Source organism: Hordeum vulgare, unplaced genomic scaffold (genome assembly GCF_904849725.1).
Source record: "Hordeum vulgare subsp. vulgare unplaced genomic scaffold, MorexV3_pseudomolecules_assembly, whole genome shotgun sequence".
Classification (NCBI taxonomy): Eukaryota; Viridiplantae; Streptophyta; class Magnoliopsida; order Poales; family Poaceae; genus Hordeum; species Hordeum vulgare.
The window spans coordinates 440065-461773 of NW_025422483.1; the positions used below are offsets into that span (position 1 = coordinate 440065).

At 46.2% G+C, this 21709-nt stretch overlaps 1 pseudogene; it reads right to left on the minus strand.

The window, feature by feature from the left end:
* Positions 1–699: 699 nt before the first annotated feature.
* On the minus strand, positions 700–3068 carry LOC123415183 (annotated as a pseudogene).
* Positions 3069–21709: the final 18641 nt, after the last annotated feature.

Genomic DNA, 21709 nt, shown 5'->3' on the forward strand with positions numbered 1-21709 from the left:
TCGTCATCGCGGTGACAACTTCAAAATTTAAGGGAGGTTTAGCAAACTACTTTGTCTCGGTTTTATTACGCAAATAACTCTTTGCTTAAAAGATCCGGCAGTTGATGCTCTTTGTCTTCCCAACTTGTACCTTATAATTCTATTGGATTTAGACAAACCTGTTCCAGCAAAAGAAATATCAAAATATACGTGATACAAAAATAGCACTTAGCTTGAGGACTTTTTAGACGACACACACCAGCTTCATCATGAAATCCATGGCAAGAGTTAATGCAAGGGAAACTCGAGTCCGAGCACAAAGGTTATAGCATAACAGAAAACACAAAGCAGCACAAAGGTTCTGCTGCTCTGCTAGCTATTACATGATCACTTTTGCTTCGGAACACCCCTCCCCGCTCCCCCTCAATAAAACGTACAAAGGAGAACGTATACCCGCTTCATATTATACACTGTTGTACACTACAGACAGCCATACGTATACCCACTCGTATTACATACATAAGACCACCTGTAGTGTATAATACGAGGTGGGTATACGTTTTCCACTAACAGAGCTATGTTGAGGCCGAGGCCCCCCCCCCTCCTTGGACCAAACTCTGAAGAATTTTTATAAGAAATGGCTTAGATGCGATTTTTTTAGCAATTTACAACCCAAAATACACATGTTTTTGTCTTACATGATTCAACCTACAAGTACATACTCGACAAAACTATACAACCATTATTTCAATATTTTTATGAGCTAAGCGCATCATCCCGTGCATTACATCACACATCAATATTTTCACTCATGTCCTCCTCGAAAATTTTAGTCAGCTCAGGCGACAAATGGTAAGTATCTTCGGTTTGGACGTGCCCTTCGTCACAGAAGAATGGTCTGGAAGGCATTTGCAAAGTATCGACGCCGCCTTCCAGCATCTCTATTGCGGCGCTCATCGTCGGCCTGTCATTAGACTTCATCTGGATGCACCATAGTCCGACGATGCACAGCTTCCTCTCCAACTCATGCATCTCAGCATCAACATGAGCAGATATCTCACCACATTGTCTTGTTGGATTAGTTGGTCATACACCCACGCCGGGTAATACGCTTGGCTCGAACTTGCTGCATTCGGATCAGCGTTCCTTCTTCCTCCAGCCATCTCCAGCAGGAACATCCCAAAGCTATAAACATCGGACTTGCTCGATACTATGCCAAAGCTCCGAGATATCATCTCGGAAGCTATGTACCCAATTGTGCCTCGTAGGGCTCTCGATGGCACAAAACTGTTATCCCTTGGGTATAATTTGGCGAGACCGAAATCAGCAACTTTGGGGACAAAATGGCTGTCAAGAAGGATATTGTGCGGCTTGGTATCAAAGTGAAGGATCTGCATCTCTCAACCCTGATGAAGGTAGTCGATACCCCTGGCAATGCCTAAAGCAATCTCATTAAGCTTGTCCCAGGAAAAACTCTTTTCAGCTGAGAAGATGTACTTATCAAGAGACCCATGAGGCATGTACTCATAAACAAGAGCTCTCCTCATTTCCTCCGAGCAGAACCCCATGAGGCCATGAGGCGCACCACATTGACATGGTGGATCCTGCCAATGGTGGCTACTTCACTGATGAATTCTTCTCCATTACAGTTCGAGCTGCCCTCTAGCATCTTGATAGCGACATGGACAAGGCCTGGGAGCAGCACACCCTTGTACACTGAGCCGTAGCCGCCTTTTAAAAAAAAAAAATTGCTATTTTTCTAAAATAACTGACTTTTCATTCAAAATTGATAAACTTTTTCCAAAATTGAGGAACTCTTTTAATTTTTTTGAATATTTGCGTTGATGAACTTTTTCAAAAAAATTGTATTGTTTTTAATTTTTTCATATTCCATGATATTTTTTCAAAATTAATTAACTTTCTTTTCAAAATCGATGAAAATTATCACATTTGTAAACGTTTCTAAATCCATAAACATTTTTTAATTCGGGATTTTTTTTATTTTTCAAAAAATAGATTTTCATATTTTTCTTATTTTTCAAAGAGTCAACATTTCACCGGTCACTTGGTCAACCATGGTCCATGGACAAGTCATTCTTTGACTGAGGAATCAAATAAGAAAAGAAAACTGTTGCGCAGCGAGCAGCCAAGCAAGGATCAAACTTTGCTGGGCCACTACCCGCTTGGAGGCGCACATGACCGTCGCCTCACATTCCTCGCGCTGAATGCGCCATATAGGAGCACCCCGCCAACGGGGCAATGCTGGTCTAAAATTTTGGTTTCGTGCATGGGTTTTATTTGGTTTTTTGTTTTCTTTTCACCTTTTGTTTTATTTCAAATTCATGCTCTCTTTTTACCTTTCCTTCTCTTTTCGGAAATCATTGAACTTTTTTGAAATCCAAGAAGTTTTTTTGAAATCATGAACTTTTCCTAAATTCTTGAACTTTTTACAAATCCAGGATTTTTTTGTGACCCCTTGAACCTTCTCAAATCCCTTTTTTTCGGAACTCTTAAACTTTTTCGAGTTTGTGAACCTTTTTTTGAAACCATGATTCTATTGGAATTCCTTTTTTTTAATAAATTGGCTGATTTGTTTAATGAAAAAACACCTTCTTCTAAAAAGTCAGCAGGTTAATAGTAGACCGGTCAACCATGCACATCGAACCGGGGAAACGACGCATTCCGAGCGAGCACTCGCCTCCTTTGCCAACCGCGCGCCACTGAGGGCTCGAGTGAGCATGACCTATCCTCCCTGGTGCTTATGTGTTTGGTTGGAGGGATATCCTCCCAGGGACAGGGATAACCATTTTTTTCTGTGGTTGTCATGCGTTTGGATCTGGGGCGAGGAGGGACAGAGTCAACCAGATGCTGGAAATATTCTAAAAAAAAAGGGATGTGGCCAACCGCCAAAAACGGGCGGGCGGTGGCAACCACTCTGGGGCAGCCGGCGCGGCAGGGCGGGAGGCGGCCGGCGCGGCCGTCGCGGGAGGTGGCCGGCGCGGGCGCGGCCGTCGCGGGAGGTGGCCATCGCGGGCGCGGCCGACGCGGGAGGTGGCCGGCGCGGTTTCCCCAGCCACCTGGTTATCCATCCTCCCAACCACCCTAGCCAAACAAAAAAAAGATAATCCTACCCTTACAACCAAACAAAAAAAAGGCTATCCCCAGCCACCTGGTTAGGGATACCCACAACCACCCTAGGCTATCCCTCCAACAAACAGATACCGGGGACGAGTTCTTGCAATCAAAGCCGTGGTGTTGTAATCCTCCCTGCTGCTGTGTGGCGCGCGGTTGACTCCGAGGACATGATGATAGTGGTTGTGTGTATGCCTGGATTGGTTTGTTGGTGTGAATTGAATGGCTCCGTGAACCAGCTACAAAAGAAGATTTGGCAGAAATACTGCGACCAACCATATGGGCATAAAGGTCATACCACGTCAATTTTCATAATTAAAATAATTGTGTATTCATTAGAATACGGATTAGGGAAAATGATCAAAAGATCAAAGAAAAATGGGGCAAATAATCTAATATTACTAACTAAAGAGGGACAAATCATCTAATCGCCAAGTAAAACATGGCAAATCATCCAATCTCCCGAGAAGCTATATGCTCATAGGCGACGTAAGCATTGAGCATGTAACGTCCAAGATGCGATCATATCCTTATTTTAGCACAAGGGCCTCGACAGGGATAGAAGCGCATCTCGTCGTTTCGCAAGAATGAATATCGTTACAAGTACATGTACTGAAAGAAGAGTATATGTAATTGGCTTACACTCGCCACAAACTACATCAGAGTCACATCAATACAATACATAAATATCACGAAGAATAGCAGGGTCCGACTACGGACGAAAACAAACGAGAAAAGAACGACGTCTATCCTTGCTATCCCAGGCTGCCAGCCAGGAACCTATCCTAGATCGATGAAGAAGAAGAAGAAGAAACTTCAAATGAACAATCATCGCACTCACGTCTTAATATCCTTTACATGTACCTGCAGCTAGTGTTGTAGTAATCTGTGAGCCACAGGGGACTCAGCAATCTCATTTCCAAAGGTATCAAGACTAGCAAAGCTTAATGGGTGAGGTATGGTTAAGTGATGAGGCTGCAGCAAGCGACTAAGCATTTATTTGGGGTGGCTAACTTACGAGTACAAGAATAAAAAAGGAGGATGATCTACGCATAGCGGACGTGAACTACTGATGATCAAATGAATGATCCTGAATACCTACCTACGTCAGACATAACCCCACCGTATCCTCGATCGGAGAAAGAGACAGTCACGGTTATGCACTCATCAGTTGACAAGTTTTTAATTAAGTTAACTTCAAGTTATCTAGAACCGGATGTTAAACAAAGTTTCCACGTTGCCACATAACCGCAGGCACGGCTTTCCGAAAGATTTAACCCTACAGGGGTGCTCCAACTAGTCCATCACAAACTACCACACGCTGCGACGGAATGACCTCGATCTGGAAAACCCGTGTTCTCCTCGGATTCCTATTGGAAAATCTCAACCTCGAGTTAGCTCAAAGCATCCTTGGAATCCCTCTCACAGGACACTCGATAAAGGTAAAACAAGTACAGCAAGGCCGCCCGGCGTGTCGACGATCCCGATAGGAGCCGCGTATCTCGTTCTCAAGACACGACGGATGAGCAATACGTACGGTGACCGGATAAAAATCCCTCGAGTTGCCCCAGGTGGCCCCGCAAGTGGCTCTGTTTTGGACCAACACCATCAGCACTGGCCCTCCCTGTATTATGTTGAATTACTCCTTGGGTAGCGCTAACTCCCTATGCTTTCAGTATTAATAAAATTATTATGTTGGGCAAATATAGTACCAATGTTGGGTCATGCCAGACGAGCTTTATCCTAAAACGAGAATCTAGGGGGTCCCCATAACAACCCAAGCATGTTAGGAGCACTCATTTATGGAACATAACACCGGTAGCCGAAACTAAGGGGGCAAAGGTGGAACAAAATACCAGGCTAGAAAGGCCGATCCTTCCACCTTTTACCAAGTATATAGGTGCATTAAATTAAATAGCAATTAATATGGTGATATAACAAGGAACACATGTTATCACATGGAAGCAACTACACCTGCAACTAGCAACGCTAACACATGGTTTAGCAAGCGGTAACATAGTCAATCAGTGGTTTGCTAGGTTGTGAACAAGTTGAAGGTTTTCATGGCAATGTTGAGAGGCTGATACTTAACAGGTGGTAGGCAACGGGACATAACGATAGAATCGAAATAACTAGCATGGCAATGATAGTAATGGTATCTAGGGAAATGGTCATCTTGCCTGAGATCCCGCTTGGAAGAAGAATGACTCCGTGAAGCAGACGAACCGATGTATTCGAATGGGTCCTCACTTTCCGACACGCTTGCGGAACTCTATCGAGACGAAGCAAACCGGAAACAAGAATCAACGCATGATTTTCACCACACGATACACAATACATATGATGCATGAACGGTAGAATATATGCAAGATATGGCATGTCAATTCACAACAATCAAATACTACACATTAAGTGAAGTTCAATATGCAACGAGTTGCATATTGACGAAACTCCACATATGAATTATTTATTTCTATCTCGATTAGGTACACGCAATATTAAATGTTGGTTAAACATGGCAAGTTGTGAAGCGTAATTAAGCTACCTATCTAGGCATTTTAAATGAGGTCGGAAACGACATATAACATCTCCGAACTGACCTCATACGTTAATTTATAATTCTGTCCAGATCTAAACTAACACATTTTAATATTTTTAAACAGCAAAATAAATAGGTTCACGTGATTCTAGCGTCGTTCCAATCAATTTACACATAGAGAACATCTCCAACGGGGCTACGGTTCAAAAGATATTATCACCGCAAGATATATTGGAAATATGACCTAGAGGCAATAGTAAATTAGTTATTATTATATTTATTTGTTCATGATAATCGCTTATTATCCATGCTATAATTGTATTGATTGGAAACGCAATACTTGTGTGGATACATAGACAAAACACTGTCCCTAGTAAGCCTCTAGTTGACTAGCTCGTTGATCAAAGATAGTCAAGGTTTCCTGACCATAGGCAAGTGTTGTTACTTGATAACGGGATCACATCATTAGGAGAATCATGTGATGGACTAGATCCAAACTAATAAACGTAGCATGTTGATCGTGTCATTTTGTTGCTACTGTTTTCTGCGTGTCAAGTATTTATTCCTATGACCATGAGATCATATAACTCACTCGCACCGGAGGAATGCCTTGTGTGTATCAAACGTCACAACGTAACTGGGTGACTATAAAGATGCTCTACAGGTATCTCCGAAGGGGCCTCTTGAGTTAGTATGGATCAAGACTGGAATTTGTCACTCCATGTGACGGAGAGGTATCTCGGGGCCCACTCGGTAATACAACATCACACACAAGCCTTGCAAGCAATGTGACTTAGTGTAAGCCACAAGATCTTGTATTACGAAACGAGTAAAGAGACTTGCCGGTAAACGATATTGAAATAGGTATGCGGATACTGACGATCGAATCTCGGGCAAGTAACATACTGAAGGACAAAGGGAATGACATACGGGATTATATGAATCCTTGACACTGAGGTTCAACCGATAAGATCTTCGGAGAATATGTAGGATCCAATATGGGCATCCAGGTCCCGCTATTGTATATTGACCGAGGAGTCTCTCGGGTCATGTCTACATAGTTCTCGAACCCGCAGGGTCTGCACACTTAAGGTTCGACGTTGTTTTATGCATATTTGAGTTATATGGTTGGTTACCGAATGTTGTTTGGAGTCTCGGATGAGATCACGGACGTCACGAGGGTTTCCGGAATGGTCCGAAGACTAAGATTGATATATAGGACGACCTCATTTGATTACCGAAAAGTTTTCGGCATTACCGGGAATGTACCGGGAGTGACGAATGGGTTCTGGATGTTCACCGGGGGGCAGCCCATCCCGGAGAAGCCCATAGGCCTTAGGGGTGCCGCACCAGCCCTTAGTGGGTTGGTGGGCAAGCCCAAGAAGGCCTCTGCGCAGGAGAGAAAGACTCCACCTTCCAATCCTAGTTGGACTAGGATTGGAGGAGGAATCCTCCTCCCCCACTTCGGCCGACCCCTTGGGGCTCCTTGAGCCTCAAGGCAAGGTCCCTCCCCTCCCTCCTATATATATTGAGGTATTAGGGCTGATTTGAGACAACTTTGCCACGGCAGCCCGACCACATACCTCCACGGTTTTTCTTCTAGATCGTATTTCTGCGGAGCTTGGCCGGAGCCCTGCTGAGATAGATCACTACCAACCTCCGGAGCGCCGTCACGCTGCCGGAGAACTCATCTACCTCTCCGTCTCTCTTGCTGGATCAATAAGTCCGAGATAATCGTCGAGTTGTACGTGTGCCGAACGCGGAGGTGCCGTCTGTTCGGCACTAGATCGGAACGGATCGTGAGATGGATCGCAAGACGGTTCGTGCAACGGATCGCGAGATGGTTCTGTTGGAAATATGCCCTAGACGCAATAATAAAATGGTTATTATCATATTTCCTTGTTCATGATAATCGTCTATTGTTCATGCTACAATTGTATTAACAGGAAACAATAATACATGTGTGAATAAATAGATCACAATGTGTCCCTAGCAAGCCTCTAGTTGGCTAGCTCGTTAGTCAATAGATGATCATGGTTTCCTGATCATGGGCATTAGATGTCATTGATAACGGGATCACATCATTGGGAGAATGATGTGATGGACAAGACCCACTCCTAAGCCTAGCACTAGATCGTATTGTTCGTATGCTAATGCTTTTCTAATGTCAAGTATCTTTTCCTTCGACCGTGAGATTGTGCAACTCCCGGATACCGTAGGAGTGCTTTGGGTGTATCAAACGTCACAACGTAACTGGGTGACTATAAAGGTGCACTACGGGTACCTCCGAAAGTGTCTGTTGGGTTGGTACGAATCAAGATCGGGATTTGTCACTCCGTGTGACGGAGAGGTATCTCTGGGCCCACTCGGTAGAACATCATCATGAGCTCAATGTGACTAAGGAGTTAGTCACACGATGACGTGCTACAGAACGAGTAAAGAGACTTACCGGTAACGAGATTGAACAAGGTATAGGTATACTGACGATCGAATCTCGGGCAAGTTCTATACCGACAGACAAAGGGAATCGTATACGGGATTGATTGAATCCTTGACATCGTGGTTCATCCGATGAGATCATCGTGGAGCTAGTGGGAGCCACCATGGGTATCCAGACCCCGCTGATGGTTATTGGCCAGAGAGGTGTCTCGGTCATGTCTGCCTGTCTCCCGAACCCGTAAGGTCTACACACTTAAGGTTCCATGACGCTAGGGTTATAGGGAATTGTTATACGAGGTTACCAAAAGTTGTTCGGAGTCCCGGATGAGATCCCGGACGTCACGAGGAGCTCCGGAATGGTCCGGAGGTAAAGATTGATATATAGGACGGATGGTTTCGGATACCGGAAGTGTTTCGGGCATCACCGGTAACGTACCGGGACCACCGGGACCACCGGAGGTGGCCCCGGGGGACCACCGAAGGGGGGCAACGACCCCGGGAGATAAGGTGGGCCAAGTGGGGGTGGGAACCAGCCCCTAGGTGGGCTGGTGCGCCTCCCCACTCAGCCCATAGCGCAAGGGAGAGAAAAAGGGGGGCAAACCCTAGGCCAGGTGGGCCTAAGGCCCACCAGATGGTGCGCCACCCCCTCCTCCCCCTTCTGGCCGCCGCACCTCCCATCTGGGGGGTCTGCCGCACCCCTTAGGGTGGGAACCCTAGGGGTGGCACCCCCTCTCCCCTTCCCCTATATATATCGGACACTTTTGGCCATTGAGACACACGGTTTTTCCTCTCTCTCGGCGCAGCCCCGTTCCTCTCCCTCCTCCTCTCTGCCGGTGCTTGGCGAAGCCCTGCCGGGAGACCTCGTCTCTCCATCGACACCACGCCGTCGTGCTGCTGGAGTTCTTCCCCAACCTCTCCCTCCTCCTTGCTGGATCAAGGTGCGGGAGACGTCACCGGGCTGCACGTGTGTTGAACGCGGAGGTGCCGTAGTTCGGCACTAGATCGGAATCGCTGCGAGTACGACTCCATCAACCGCGTTCTAGCAACGCTTCCGCTTAGCGATCTTCAAAGTTATGAATATGCTCTTATCCCTCTCGTTGCTGGTCTCTCCATAGGAAGATCTGAATATGCGTAGGAAATTTTTGAATTTATGCTACATTACCCAACAGTGGCATCCGAGCCAGGTTTTCTATGCGTAGATTCTATGCACGAGTAGAACACAAAAGTTGTGGGCGATGATTTGTCAATTTGCTTGCCGCTACTAGTCTTATTCTTTTCCGGCGGTATTGTTGGATGAAGCGGCCCGGACCGACTTTACACGTACACTTACGTGAGACTGGTTCCACCGACAGACATGCACATCGTGCATAAAGGTGGCTAGCGGGTGTCTGTCTCTCCTACTCTAGTCGGATTGGATTTGATGAAAAGGGTCCTTATGAAGGGTAAATAGCTTTGGCATATCATCGTTGTGGCTGTCACGTAGGTAAGAAGGCGTTCTTGCTAGAAACCCAAATCAGCCACGTAAAACTTGCAACAACAATTAGAGGACGTCTAACTTGTTTTTTGCAGGGTTTGACATGTGATGTGATATGGCCAAAGTTGTGATGTTGCATGTATGATGTATGAGATGATCATGTTATTGTAATAGGTTTCACGACTTGCATGTCGATGAGTATGACAACCGGCAGGAGCCATAGGAGTTGTCTTAATTTATTGTATGAGATGCAACGCTATGTGCTTACTACTTTTACTTCATTGCTGACGGTTAGTTATAGTAGTAGCGATAGTAGTAGCTGGCGTGACGACTTCACGGAGACACGATGATGGAGATCATGGTGTCACGCCGGTGACAATGATGATCATGTGATGCCTGAAGATGGAGATCAAAAGAGCAAAGATGATAATGGCCATATCATGTCACTATATGATTGCATTGTGATGTTTATCATGTTTTACATCTTATTGCTTAGAACGACGGTAGCATAATAAGATGATCCCTCTTAAAATTTCGAGAACGTATTCCCCTAAGTGTGCACCGTTGCGAAGGTTCGTTGTCTCAAAGCACCACGTGATGATCGGGTGTGATAGATTCTAACGTTCGCATACAACGGGTGTAAGCCAGATTTACACACGCGAAACACCTAGGTTGACTCGACGAGCTTAGCATGTACATACATGACCTCGAATACAAGAGACCGAAAGGTCGAACATGAGTCGTATGGTTGAATACGATCAGCATGAAGTTGCTCACCATGGTGACTAGTCCGTCTCACGTGATGATCGGACACGGGTTAGTCAACATGGATCATGTATCACTTAGATGACTAGAGGGATGTCGATTTAAGTGAGAGTTCATACTTAATTTGATTAAATGAACTTAATTGTCATGAACTTAGTCTAAAAGTTGTCTTTATAAATATTGTAGATGTCCAACGTCAACCTCAATTTCAACGCATTCCTAGAGAAAAACAAGCTGAAAGATGATGGTAGCAACTATGCGGACTGGGTTCGCAACTTGAAGCTCATCCTTGAAGCAGCTAAAAAGGCTTATGTCCTTAATGCGCCGCTAGGTGACCCTCCCGCTCCCGCCGCAGCCCAGGACATTCTGAACGTCTGGCAAACACAGAGTGATGACTACTCTCTGGTCAGGTGTGGCATGTTATACAGTTTAGAAACGGGGCTCCAAAGGCGTTTTGAGCAACACGGGGCATATGAGATGTTCCTGGAGCTGAAGCTAGTTTTTCAAGCTCATGCCCGTGTCGAGAGATATGAAGTCTCCGACAAGTTCTTTAGCTGTAAGATGGAGGAGAACAGTTCTGTCAGTGAGCACATACTCAAAATGTCTGGGTTACACGGTCGTCTGACTTCACTTGGAGTCGAACTTCCGGATGATGCTATAATTGATAGAATCCTCCAGTCTCTCCCACCAAGCTACAAAGGCTTTGTGCTTAACTACAACATGCAATGGATGGAGAAGACCATTCTCGAGTTGTACTCGATGCTCAAGTCTGCAGAAGTAGAAATCAAGAAGGAGCATCAAGTGTTGATGGTCAACAAGACCACTAGTTTCAAGAAAGGCAGGGGCAAGAAGAACTTCAAGAAAGACGGCAAAGTTGTTGCCGCGCCCGGTAAGCCAGATGCCGGGAAGAAGAAAAAGAACGAAGCCAAGCCTGAGACTGAGTGCTTCTATTGCAAGGGAAAGGGTCACTGGAAGCGGAACTGCCCCCAATACTTAGCGGACAAGAAGGCCGGCAACGTTAAAGGTATATGTGATATACATGTTATTGATGTGTACCTTACCAGCGCTCGTAGTAGCTCCTGGGTATTTGATACCGGTGTTGTTGCTCACATCTGCAACTCAAAGCAGGAACTGCGGAATAAGCGGAGACTGGCCAAGGACGAGGTGACGATGCGCGTCGGGAATGGTTTAAAGGTTGATGTGATCGCCGTCGGCACGCTACCTCTACATCTACCATCGGGATTAGTTTTAAACCTTAATAATTGTTATTTAGTACCATCTTTAAGCATGAACATTGTATCAGGGTCTTTCTTAATGCGAGACGGCTACTCATTTAAGTCAGAGAATAATGGTTGTTCTATTTATATGAGTGATATGTTTTATGGTCATGCTCCGCTGGTGAATGGTTTATTCTTGATGAGTCTCGATCGTGATGTTACACATATTCATAGTGTGAGTACCAAAAGATGCAAAGTTGATAATGATAGTCCCACATACTTGTGGCACTGCCGCCTTGGTCATATCGGCGTTAAGCGCATGAAGAAGCTCCATACTGATGGACTATTAGAGTCTCTTGACTTTGAATCATTTGACACATGCGAACCGTGCCTCATGGGCAAGATGACTAAGACTCCATTCTTAGGAATAATGGAGAGAGCAACCGACTTATTGGAAATAATACATACTGATGTGTGTGGTCCAATGAACGTTGAAGCTCGCGGTGGTTATCGTTATGTTCTCACTCTCACCGATGATTTGAGTAGGTATGGGTATATCTACTTGATGAAGCACAAATCTGAGACGTTTGAAAAGTTCAAGGAATTTCAGAGTGAGGTTGAGAATCAACGTGACAGAAAAATTAAATGTCTACGATCTGATCGTGGAGGAGAATATTTGAGTCACGAGTTTGGCACACACCTAAGGAAGTGTGGAATCGTTTCACAACTGACGCTGCCTCGCACACCGCAGCGCAACGGAGTGTCTGAACGTCGTAATCGCACTTTATTAGATATGGTACGATCTATTGTCTCTTACCGACTTACCGCTATCATTTTGGGGATACGCATTAGAAACTGCTGCATTCACTTTAAATAGGGCACCGTCTAAATCCGTTGAGACGACACCGTATGAACTATGGTTTGGCAAGAAACCTAAGTTGTCGTTTCTTAAAGTTTGGGGCTGCGATGCTTATGTGAAGAAACTTCAACCAGAAAAGCTCGAACCCAAAGCGGAGAAATGCGTATTCATAGGATACCCTAAGGAAACTATTGGGTATACCTTCTATCTTAGATCCGAAGGTAAAACCTTTTTTGCCAAGAACGGATCCTTTCTAGAGAAAGAGTTTCTCTCGAAAGAAGTAAGTGGGAGGAAGGTAGAACTTGATGAGGTAATTACACCCCCTCTCGAACAGGAAAGTAGCGCAGCGCGGGAAGTTGTTCCTGTGGCGCCTACACCGACTGAAGAGGAAGTTAATGATGATGATCATGAAGCTTCGGATCAAGTTACTACTGAACCGCGAAGGTCCACAAGGGCACGCTCCGCACCAGAGTAGTACGGCAACCCTGTGATGGAAATCATGTTGTTAGACAACGGTGAACCTTCGAACTATGAAGAAGCAATGGCGGGCCCGGATTCCAACAAATGGCTTGAGGCTATGAAATCTGAGATAGGATCCATGTATGAGAACAAAGTATGGACTTTGGTGGACTTGCCCGATGACCGGCGAGCCATAGAAAATAAATGGATCTTCAAGAAGAAGACTGATGCAAACGGTAATGTAACCGTTTACAAAGCTCGACTTGTCGCAAAGGGTTTTTGACAAATTCAAGGAGTTGACTACGAAGAGACTTTCTCTCCCGTAGCGAAGCTGAAATCAGTCCGAATCATGTTAGCAATTGCCGCCTTTTATGATTATGAAATTTGGCAAATGGACGTCAAAACAGCGTTCCTTAACGGGAACCTTAAGGAAGAGTTGTATATGATGCAACCAGAAGGTTTTGTCGACCCTAAGGGTGCTAACAAAGTATGCAAGCTCCAGCGCTCCATCTATGGGCTGGTGCAAGCATCTCGGAGTTGGAACATTCGCTTCAATGAGGTGATTAAAGCGTTTGGGTTCATACAGGTTTACGGAGAAGCCTGTCTGTACAAGAAAGTGAGTGGGAGCTCTGTAGCTTTCCTCATACTATATGTGGATGACATATTATTGATGGGGAATAATATAGAGATGTTGGAGAGCATAAAGGCCTATTTGAACAATAGTTTTTCAATGAAGGACCTTGGAGAAGCTGCATACATATTAGGCATCAAGATCTATAGAGATAGATCGAGACGCCTCATAGGTCTTTCGCAAAGTACATACCTTGACAAGATATTGAAGAAGTTCAATATGGAAAACTCAAAGAAAGGGTTCTTGCCAGTTTTGCAAGGTATGAGATTGAGTAAGACTCAGTCGCCGACCACGGCAGCAGATAGAGAGAAGATGAGTTCTGTCCCCTACGCTTCAGCCGTGGGCTCTCTAATGTATGACATGTTGTGTACCAGACCTGATATAAACCTTGCCATAAGTTTGGTAGGGAGGTACCAAAGTAATCCCGGTACAGAACACTGGACAGCGGTCAAGAATATCCTTAAGTACCTGAAAAGGACTAAGGAAATGTTTCTCGTTTATGGAGGTGACGAAGAGCTCGTCGTAAAGGGTTACATCGACGCTAGCTTCCACACAGATCCGGATGACTCTAAGTCACAGACCGGATACGTATATGTGTTGAATGGTGGGGAAGTGAGCTAGTGCAGCAGCAAGCAAGAAGTCGTGGCAGCATCTACATGTGAAGCGGAGTACATAGCTGCTTCAGAAGCAGCTCATGAAGGAATTTGGATGAAGGAGCTCATCACCGACCTTGGAGTGGTTCCAAGCGCGTCGGGTCCTATGACACTCTTCTGTGATAACACTGGAGCCATTGCCATAGCCAAGGAGCCCAGGTTTCACCGGAAGACGAAGCACATCAAGCGCCGCTACAACTCCATCCAGGACCATGTCCAGAGTGGAGTGATAGATATTTGTAAAGTACACACGGATCTGAATATTGCAGACCCGTTGACTAAACCTCTTCCACGAGCAAAACAGGGTCAACACCATGATGCTATGGGTGTTCGATACATCACAATGTAACTAGATTATTGACTCTAGCGCAAGTGGGAGACTGTTGGAAATATGCCCTAGAGGCAATAATAAAATGGTTATTATCATATTTCCTTGTTCATGATAATCGTCTATTGTTCATGCTATAATTGTATTAACAGGAAAGAGTAATACATGTGTGAATAAATAGATCACAATGTGTCCCTAGCAAGCCTCTAGTTGGCTAGCTCGTTAGTCAATAGATGATCATGGTTTCCTGATCATGGGCATTAGATGTCATTGATAACGGGATCACATCATTGGGAGAATGATGTGATGGACAAGACCCAATCCTAAGCCTAGCACTAGATCATATTGTTCGTATGCTAATGCTTTTCTAATGTCAAGTATCTTTTCCTTCGACCGTGAGATTGTGCAACTCCCGGATACCATAGGAGTGCTTTGGGTGTATCAAACGTCACAACATAACTGGGTGACTATAAAGGTGCACTATGGGTACCTCCGAAAGTGTCTGTTGGGTTGGTACGAATCAAGATCGGGATTTGTCACTCCGTGTGACGGAGAGGTATCTCTGGGCCCACTCGGTAGAACATCATCATGAGCTCAATGTGACTAAGGAGTTAGTCACACGATGACGTGCTACAGAACGAGTAAAGAGACTTACCGGTAACGAGATTGAACAAGGTATAGGTATACCGACGATCGAATCTCGGGCAAGTTCTATACCGACAGACAAACGGGATCGTATACGGGATTGATTAAATCCTTGACATCGTGGTTCATCCGATGAGATCATCGTGGAGCTAGTGGGAGCCACCATGGGTATCCAGACCCCGCTGATGGTTATTGGCCAGAGAGGTGTCTTGGTCATGTCTGCCTGTCTCCCGAACCCGTAGGGTCTACACACTTAAGGTTCGATGACGCTAGGGTTATAGGGAATTGTTATACGAGGTTACCGAAAGTTGTATGGAGTCCGGATGAGATCCCGGACGTCACGAGGAGCTCCGGAATGGTCCGGAGGTAAAGATCGATATATAGGACGGATGGTTTCGGATACCGGAAGTGTTTCGGGCATCACCGGTAACGTACCGGGACCACCGGGACCACCGGAGGTGGCCCCGGGGGACCACCGAAGGGGGGCAACGACCCCGGGAGATAAGGTGGGCCAAGTGGGGGTGGGAACCAGCCCCTAGGTGGGCTGGTGCAACTCCCCACTCAGCCCATAGCGCAAGGGAGAGAAAAAGGGGGGCAAACCCTAGGCCAGGTGGGCCTAAGGCCCACCAGATGGTGCGCCACCCCCTCCTCCCCCTTCTTGCCGCCGCACCTCCCATCTGGGGGGGCTGCCGCACCCCTTAGGGTGGGAATCCTAGGGGTGGCACCCCCTCTCCCCTCCCCCTATATATATCGGACACTTTTGGCCATTGAGACACACGGTTTTTCCTCTCTCTCGGCGCAGCCCAGTTCCTCTCCCTCCTCCTCTCTGCCGGTGCTTGGCGAAGCCCTGCCGGGAGACCTCGTCTCTCCATCGACACCACGCCGTCGTGTTGCTGGAGTTCTTCCCCAACCTCTCCCTCCTCCTTGCTGGATCAAGGTGCGGGAGACGTCACCGGGCTGCACGTGTGTTGAACGCGGAGGTGCCGTAGTTCGGCACTAGATCGGAATCGCTGCGAGTACGACTCCATCAACCGCGTTCTAGCAACGCTTCCGCTTAGCGATCTTCAAAGGTATGAAGATGCTCTTACCCCTCTCGTTGCTGGTCTCTCCATAGGAAGATCTGAATATGCGTAGGAAAATTTTGAACTTATGCTACGTTACCCAACAGTGGCATCCGAGCCAGGTTTTCTATGCGTAGATTCTATGCACGAGTAGAACACAAAAGTTGTGGGCGATGATTTGTCAATTTGCTTGCCGCTACTAGTCTTATTCTTTTCCGGCGGTATTGTTGGATGAAGCGGCCCGGACCGACTTTACACGTACACTTACGTGAGACTGGTTCCGCCGACAGACATGCACATCGTGCATAAAGGTGGCTAGCGGGTGTCTGTCTCTCCTACTCTAGTCGGATTGGATTTGATGAAAAGGGTCCTTATGAAGGGTAAATAGCTTTGGCATATCATCGTTGTGGCTGTCACGTAGGTAAGAAGGCGTTCTTGCTAGAAACCCAAATCAGCCACGTAAAACTTGCAACAACAATTAGAGGGCGTCTAACTTGTTTTTTGCAGGGTTTGATATGTGATGTGATATGGCCAAAGTTGTGATGTTGCATGTATGATGTATGAGATGATCATGTTATTGTAATAGGTTTCACGACTTGCATGTCGATGAGTATGACAACCGGCAGGAGCCATAGGAGTTGTCTTAATTTATTGTATGAGATGCAACGCCATGTGCTTACTACTTTTACTTCATTGCTAACGGTTAGCTATAGTAGTAGCGATAGTAGTAGTTGGCGTGACGACTTCACGGAGACACGATGATGGAGATCATGATGATGGAGATCATGGTGTCACGCCGGTGACGATGATGATCATGCGATGCCTGAAGATGGAGATCAAAAGAGCAAAGATGATAATGGCCATATCATGTCACTATATGATTGCATTGTGATGTTTATCATGTTTTACATCTTATTGCTTAGAACGACGGTAGCATAATAAGATGATCCCTCTTAAAATTTCGAGAACGTATTCCCCTAAGTGTGCACCGTTGCGAAGGTTCGTTGTCTCGAAGCACCACGTGATGATCGGGTGTGATAGATTCTAACGTTCGCATACAACGGGTGTAAGCCAGATTTACACACGCGAAACACCTAGGTTGACTTGACGAGCTTAGCATGTACAGACATGACCTCGAATACAAGAGACCGAAAGGTCGAACATGAGTCGTATGGTTGAATACGATCAGCATGATGTTGCTCACCATGGTGACTAGTCCGTCTCACGTGATGATCGGACACGGGTTAGTCAACATGGATCATGTATCACTTAGATGACTAGAGGGATGTCGATTTAAGTGGGAGTTCATACTTAATTTGATTAAATGAACTTAATTGTCATGAACTTAGTCTAAAAGTTGTCTTTATAAATATTGTAGATGTCCCACGTCAACCTCAATTTCAACGCATTCCTAGAGAAAAAACAAGCTGAAAGATGATGGTAGCAACTATGCGGACTGGGTTCGCAACTTGAAGCTCATCCTTGAAGCAGCTAAAAAGTCTTATGTCCTTAATGCGCCGCTAGGTGACCCTCCCGCTCCCGCAGCAGCCCAGGAAATTCTGAACGTCTGGCAAACGCGGAGTGATGACTACTCTCTGGTCAGGTGTGGCATGTTATACAGTTTAGAAACGGGGCTCCAAAGGCGTTTTGCGGGGCGGATCGACATCTTATACAGTGAGTGGGAGCTCTGTAGCTTTCCTCATACTATATGTGGATGACATATTATTGATGGGGAATAATATAGAGATGTTGGAGAGCATAAAGGCCTATTTGAACAAGAGTTTTTCAATGAAGGACCTTGGAGAAGCTGCATACATATTAGGCATCAAGATCTATAGAGATAGATCGAGACGCCTCATAGGTCTTTCGCAAAGTACATACCTTGACAAGATATTGAAGAAGTTCAATATGGAAAACTCAAAGAAAGGGTTCTTGCCAGTTTTGCAAGGTATGAGATTGAGTAAGACTCAGTCGCCGACCACGACAGCAGATAGAGAGAAGATGAGTTCTGTCCCCTACGCTTCAGCCGTGGGCTCTCTAATGTATGACATGTTGTGTACCAGACCTGATATAAACCTTGCCATAAGTTTGGTAGGGAGGTACCAAAGTAATCCCGGTACAGAACACTGGACAGCGGTCAAGAATATCCTTAAGTACCTGAAAAGGACTAAGGAAATGTTTCTCGTTTATGGAGGTGACGAAGAGCTCGTCGTAAAGGGTTACGTCGACACTAGCTTCCACACAGATCCGGATGACTCTAAGTCACAGACCGGATACGTATATGTGTTGAATGGTGGGGAAGTGAGCTGGTGCAGCAGCAAGCAAGAAGTCGTGGCAGCATCTACATGTGAAGCGGAGTACATAGCTGCTTCAGAAGCGGCTCATGAAGGAATTTGGATGAAGGAGCTCATCACCGACCTTGGAGTGGTTCCAAGCGCGTCGGGTCCTATGACACTCTTCTGTGATAACACTGGAGCCATTGCCATAGCCAAGGAGCCCAGGTTTCACCGGAAGATGAAGCACATCAAGCGCCGCTACAACTCCATCCAGGACCATGTCCAGAGTGGAGTGATAGATATTTGTAAAGTACACACGGATCTGAATATTGCAGACCCGTTGACTAAACCTCTTCCACGAGCAAAACAGGGTCAACACCATGATGCTATGGGTGTTTGATACATCACAATGTAACTAGATTATTGACTCTAGCGCAAGTGGGAGACTGTTGGAAATATGCCCTAGAGGCAATAATAAAATGGTTATTATCATATTTCCTTGTTCATGATAATCGTCTATTGTTCATGCTATAATTGTATTAACAGGAAACAGTAATACATGTGTGAATAAATAGATCACAATGTGTCCCTAGCAAGCCTCTAGTTGGCTAGCTCGTTAGTCAATAGATGATCATGGTTTCCTGATCATGGGCATTAGATGTCATTGATAACGGGATCACATCATTGGGAGAATGATGTGATGGACAAGACCCAATCCTAAGCCTAGCACTAGATCATATTGTTCGTATGCTGATGCTTTTCTAATGTCAAGTATCTTTTCCTTCGACCGTGAGATTGTGCAACTCCCGGATACCATAGGAGTGCTTTGGGTGTATCAAACGTCACAACATAACTGGGTGACTATAAAGGTGCACTACGGGTACCTCCGAAAGTGTCTGTTGGGTTGGTACGAATCAAGATCGGGATTTGTCACTCCGTGTGACGGAGAGGTATCTCTGGGCCCACTCGGTAGAACATCATCATGAGCTCAATGTGACTAAGGAGTTAGTCACACGATGACGTGCTACAGAACGAGTAAAGAGACTTACCGGTAACGAGATTGAACAAGGTATAGGTATACCGACGATCGAATCTCGGGCAAGTTCTATACCGACAGACAAACGGGATCGTATACGGGATTGATTAAATCCTTGACATCGTGGTTCATCCGATGAGATCATCGTGGAGCTAGTGGGAGCCACCATGGGTATCCAGACCCCGCTGATGGTTATTGGCCAGAGAGGTGTCTCGGTCATGTCTGCCTGTCTCCCGAACCCGTAGGGTCTACACACTTAAGGTTCGATGACGCTAGGGTTATAGGGAATTGTTATACGAGGTTACCGAAAGTTGTATGGAGTCCGGATGAGATCCCGGACGTCACGAGGAGCTCCGGAATGGTCCGGAGGTAAAGATTGATATATAGGACGGATGGTTTCGGATAACGGAAGTGTTTCGGGCATCACCGGTAACGTACCGGGACCACCGGGACCACCGGAGGTGGCCCCGGGGGACCACCGAAGGGGGGCAACGACCCCGGGAGATAAGGTGGGCCAAGTGGGGGTGGGAACCAGCCCCTAGGTGGGCTGGTGCGCCTCCCCACTCAGCCCATAGCGCAAGGGAGAGAAAAAGGGGGGCAAACCCTAGGCCAGGTGGGCCTAAGGCCCACCAGATGGTGCGCCACCCCCTCCTTCCCCTTCTGGCCGCCGCACCTCCCATCTGGGGGGGCTGCCGCACCCCTTAGGGTGGGAACCCTAGGGGTGGCACCCCCTCTCCCCTCCCCCTATATATATCGGACACTTTTGGCCATTGAGACACACGGTTTTTCCTCTCTCTCGGCGCAGCCCCGTTCCTCTCCCTCCTCCTCTCTGCCGGTGCTTGGCGAAGCCCTGCCGGGAGACCTCGTCTCTCCATCGACACCACGCCGTAGTGCTGCTGGAGTTCTTCCCCAACCTCTCCCTCCTCCTTGCTGGATCAAGGTGCGGGAGACGTCACCGGGCTGCACGTGTGTTGAACGCGGAGGTGCCGTAGTTCGGCACTAGATCGGAATCGCTGCGAGTACGACTCCATCAACCGCGTTCTAGCAACGCTTCTGCTTAGCGATCTTCAAAGGTATGAAGGTGCTCTTACCCCTCTCGTTGCTGGTCTCTCCATAGGAAGATCTGAATATGCGTAGGAAAATTTTGAACTTATGCTACGTTACCCAACAGTGGCATCCGAGCCAGGTTTTCTATGCGTAGATTCTATGCACGAGTAGAACACAAAAGTTGTGGGCGATGATTTGTCAATTTGCTTGCGGCTACTAGTCTTATTCTTTTTTGGCGGTATTGTTGGATGAAGCGGCCCGGACCGACTTTACACGTACACTTACGTGAGACTGGTTCCACCGACGGACATGCACATCGTGCATAAAGGTGGCTAGTGGGTGTCTGTCTCTCCTACTCTAGTCGGATTGGATTTGATGAAAAGGGTCCTTATGAAGGGTAAATAGCTTTGGCATATCATCGTTGTGGTTGTCACGTAGGTAAGAAGGCGTTCTTGCTAGAAACCCAAATCAGCCACGTAAAACTTGCAACAACAATTAGAGGACGTCTAACTTGTTTTTTGCAGGGTTTGACATGTGATGTGATATGGCCAAAGTTGTGATGTTGCATGTATGATGTATGAGATGATCATGTTATTGTAATAGGTTTCACGACTTGCATGTCGATGAGTATGACAACCGGCAGGAGCCATAGGAGTTGTCTTAATTTATTGTATGAGATGCAACGCCATGTGCTTACTACTTTTACTTCATTGCTAACGGTTAGCTATAGTAGTAGCGATAGTAGTAGCTGGCGTGACGACTTCACGGAGACACGATGATGGAGATCATGGTGTCACGCCGGTGACGATGATGATCATGTGATGCCTGAAGATGGAGATCAAAAGAGCAAAGATGATAATGGTCATATCATGTCACTATATGATTGCATTGTGATGTTTATCATGTTTTACATCTTATTGCTTAGAACGACGGTAGCATAATAAGATGATCCCTCTTAAAATTTCGAGAACGTATTCCCCTAAGTGTGCACCATTGCGAAGGTTCGTTGTCTCGAAGCACCACGTGATGATCGGGTGTGATAGATTCTAACGTTCGCATACAACGGGTGTAAGCCAGATTTACACACGCGAAACACCTAGGTTGACTCGACGAGCTTAGCATGTACAGACATGACCTCGAATACAAGAAACCGAAAGGTCGAACATGAG